Source organism: Neltuma alba, unplaced genomic scaffold (assembly GCF_004799145.2).
Source record: "Neltuma alba isolate B1F8T4 unplaced genomic scaffold, ASM479914v2 tig00013669_pilon, whole genome shotgun sequence".
NCBI classification, from domain to species: Eukaryota; Viridiplantae; Streptophyta; class Magnoliopsida; order Fabales; family Fabaceae; genus Neltuma; species Neltuma alba.
The window spans coordinates 42,658-46,999 of NW_021637838.1; the positions used below are offsets into that span (position 1 = coordinate 42,658).

Below are 4,342 nucleotides of genomic sequence, written 5' to 3' on the forward strand. Positions count from 1 at the left end.
TGCCGATATCACTTATCGTTCTTTGTGAATCTTTGTGTTTTTCTCCTTAGTGGAAGATCTGGAAACATGGGAAAGTATTTTTTGGAATTGTTTATTTTTTTTGTTTGATTTTTCATACAAGTTTGAAATTTTAAGCATCTATGCGTTTTTTCTTTCAAGTGCTAAATAAAAAAAAAATGTTATTCTTTGTTGTTATGCAGGAATGATTTAATCCTTGAATTTTTTTAGGGCGTATTTCTTTATAGAGCAAAGATTTCAACATATTATGAGCAAATATACTCAAATTGAAAGATGTCCTTTTTTTGTCTTTTACTTTTACAGGTTTTTCCTCTATGGAGATACTGGAGATTGAAGATTCAGAAAGAAAGAAGATGAATTTCGGCAGAAACCAACCAACAAAATACCTGGGAGATGAATAACAGTCTCCTAAAAATGGATTATATATTTTTTTTTTAAAAAAAGAACAGCTGTAGTGCTTCTTCAAATAAGCGCTACAGCTTATCTTTTTTTTTTTAAAAAAAAGAAAGATATATGCTATAGCGCTTTTCAAGCGCTACAACTAGTAAAAATAGCAAATCGTAGCACTAATTCTTGTAGCGTTTTGAAAATGCTACCAACTGAACAAAAGAAAACGCTACAACCTTCTATTTGTGTAGTAGTATAGCTTTGGGTCCATCAAGTTTCTTTTCATTTATAATATTGGTCTCTATAATTCAATAAAAATTTAAACAATTTTGCCTCTCGATGGATTAAAACCTATAATTTAAAATTTGAGAGATTAGAGATTATATTAACCCTTTTATTTAATGTTAAACTTATTTTACTTAAGCCCAACCAATCTTTTTAGTTTTTAGTCTTATGAAAGTTGGTTGTTTGAATGAGACTAATTTTAATTATTTTAATTGAAAGAACACAAAGACATGATAATACATGAATAAATTAAACATTGATTGTTCTAGCGTGGCAATATGCGATAAACAATATAACTTATAGATTGAGGAGGCACTATAAGTCGCGAATGCGGCTATAATCCTCCTAAGCCTTTCTTGACGTCTTTCCTCTAAAACTTCCACCTGGAAAAACATTAAACAACAAAATGAGACAACGTCTCAATAACTAATAACTCTCTATTTTTAATATATTTAAAGAATATTTTGAGTGGTTTTTGGAGAATTATCAATGCATTTTAAGAGATTTCTAAGAGTTAAATTGGAAGATTTGATTTTGAGCATTATTTGGGAGATTTTCTTATAAATATCTTGATTTAAAATAAATATAGGTGGTTAATACTAATTTTAAGAATTATATTAATTTTATTTTCGTCTTAGTTTCTTTCCTTTCCAGTTTTTCCCTCTTATTTTATTTTTATTTTATTTTATTTTTTTAATCCTCTTTTCAGCGGATCCGGATCTTCTCAGGGGCCATTTTCTCCTTTTCCCTCAGAAGCTTAATATCCTACCCGTCCAGTTGATCTGACGGCCTGCATAAAGATATCTCATGAAGCTTTTTAGAATCGCATCTGAACCATCTATCTTCATATAATCTGGTCGTTCATTTAATTGCATATTCTGCAAGATCCCTTCAGGGTTCAGAGGGCCATTTTCCGTCGAAGTTCCACCCCCAGGCAATGCAGACAGGAAGCTCCGTCGTCCCGTCACCCATCGTTGGAAAATATGAGAGAATCTCCATAGCTTTGCCGAAAGTAGTTTATTCAGATGCCTACATTACATCTCTTCCTCCATATCTTTCCCCTTCTTTTCCATCTCTCTTCCTCATTCTTGATGGTTTGAATGCCCAAGTAAGCAGAGGTTCTTTCCAGAAAATTAGCAATGTTATTGCATTTAAATTAGAATCTTTTGTATGCCACTGTTCAAATCTAAGATGACCTGTGCTGCTATGGGCGGATAAGCTAAGCAATTGTGCTAAGATTCTTTAAAGCATCATGTTTGTTCTAATTTTCACATTGAGTTTCCTTTTGGTTTGCATCGTATGATAATTTCATGGAACTATTATATTCTTCATTTATTTCCCCCCATGATAAGCCATGCTGGCTTTGTATTGGAGAACTTATATTCCAAACGAAGTTTGCAAAATTTCAATGATGTGGATGGGTTGAAATTATTTGACTGGATTAGCATTATTTCATTGCTTTACTCTGTTTCCCGTGGATATTTCTATATTTATTGAATCAAGTTATTTCGCACGTTATTGGATATCTTCTACTCTCTCCGTTCTTTATTATAAGAGACGAATAACCAAAGTACGTTGATCAAAAAAACAGTTAAAATTAGTTAAGAACAATCAATGTGTAATAAGTATAATTTTTTTTCCAAAAATGCCCTCATTAATAAGGAGAGATAGCATGAGAGAGAACAATTAAATTATTACTCCCTCCGTTCCTTATTATAAGAGACATTTGATGCTTATAGTATGTTCTTAAATATAAGAGACACTTAAAAGTTGTCTCTACTTTTTTGTGTTGATTTCCTATTTTACCCATATTTATTGTCTCCAACTCACACTCTCTCTCCTTCCCACTTCTCTTTCTTTTAAGAATTTACTATTGTTCTCTCTCATGCTCTCTCTCCTTATTAATGAGGGCATTTTTGGAAAAAAAATTATACTTTTTGCACATTAATTATTCTTAACTAATTTTAACTGTTTTTTTTATCAACGTAATTCGGTTATTCGTCTCTTATAATAAGGAACGGAGGGAGTAAAAGAAAGAGAAGTGGGAAGGAGAGAGAGAGTGTGAGTTGAAATAATAAATATGGGTAAAATAAGAAATCAACACAAAAAAGTAGAGACAACTTTTAAGTCTCTTATATATAAGAACATGCTATACGTATCAAATGTCTCTTATAATTACAAACGGAGGGAGTATCTCTCTTTCATAATTGTTTTGGAAAATAGAGAGAAGATGTGCAGTGCTCAATTAAAAGCATGATAGCAGAGCAAATTAGTCAAGGATTGTTTAATTTCTTCCTCTATAAATATGGAATGAGATTTATCTTGCTAATAAATAGCATTGTACAGCCTGATTTAACAAAAAAGGTTCAGCTTATGATAACTCATAGGAGTTTAAATCTATTTGAGAACAATAAGATGCCTGTAAAGTAACAAATAAAGAGACTATATATATATTTTTCAAACTCTTTGCCTGCAACAGCATTACATGAAACACTGCTTGAGAGCAAACTACATATACACAAGACAGTTTTGTTGTATGAAATATATTGCATTACAACTTTTTTATGACCACATACTAACATCTACATTGCTCTTCTTTAATTTCTTCCTTCTTGTTTGGTGAAGGTGCATCTTCAATAGCAACTTCAACAATGTCTAATCAATTCCTAGCAGGTGAAGGTCTAGAAGGTCCATCTTCTATAGCCTCAACAATATTTAGTCAACATGAGAGATAATATAGCTACCACCTGCAATAAAAATTCAAATTCCAGCACTTCAGTCATTCAATCCACCGACTTGTATTTTGTATGACATGACAGCAACTTGTATTTTCTTACATAGGACAACAAATTCTGTTTTGTCCCTTATGACAGCTAGTTCAACATGTGTCAAGTTCTATTTCGTTAAATACGGAAGAGAAAGTTATGTTTTGTTCAATTGGTCAAGGTAGCTTTTGCAGCAAACTTGGTCTCCTAACTTGTTTAGGAGATGTGTAAATCATTATTATTTGGAATCAGTCTATCTATACCTAATGTAACTTTGTCCAGTGACAATCTCACAAAAGCTCTCATGGCGGAACACTCTATGGTCTAAAAAAAGATTTACTCTGCAACTCTTAAAAGAACTTAAAAAAGCAGTAAGCAATAAAAACTTCAGACTCACTCCTCTCCAACATCTCTGAGTATGTTGGTTAACTGGCTTGCAATTCCTAGTCTCTTCGATCATATCTTTAAATGGCTGCATAAACTAGAACAGAAGGTATTGAAGGTGCACAAAATTTGTGGAAGCCAAAGTTGTGGATGGATGATTATTGTTATCTGTAGATTACATTCACTGCCAATATATTGACTTTAACTGATTGTACATAGAAAACTGGAGAAAATCATGATACGCCAACTAACAACTCAACTAGAAGGTCAGAATAACATCTCATTTGACTTTGTTGAAAAACAGAGAAATCATGTCTGCAGGAGTATAGAGATACAAACAAAACCAGACGATCTCCTTTCACCAAAATGATTAAAACAAAATGGATAATTCACCAACATAATTTTTCCATCTAAACTAAAAGTGACAACTTCGCTGATCTTAAGATCGAGACAAACTTCCGAACGTAATAGTTGCAACAAAAAGAAAAATGCAGATTTCCAGA

General features: G+C 32.2%; 1 long non-coding RNA gene across 1 annotated transcript; it reads right to left on the bottom strand.

Annotated features, from left to right (window-relative positions):
* Positions 1–3,205: 3,205 nt before the first annotated feature.
* Positions 3,206–4,078, bottom strand: LOC114738721 (uncharacterized). Its single transcript, XR_003739557.1, has 2 exons — positions 3,853–4,078; positions 3,206–3,437 (listed from the first exon to the last, which is right to left on the bottom strand). It is a non-coding gene; the product is annotated as an uncharacterized LOC114738721 (long non-coding RNA).
* Positions 4,079–4,342: the final 264 nt, after the last annotated feature.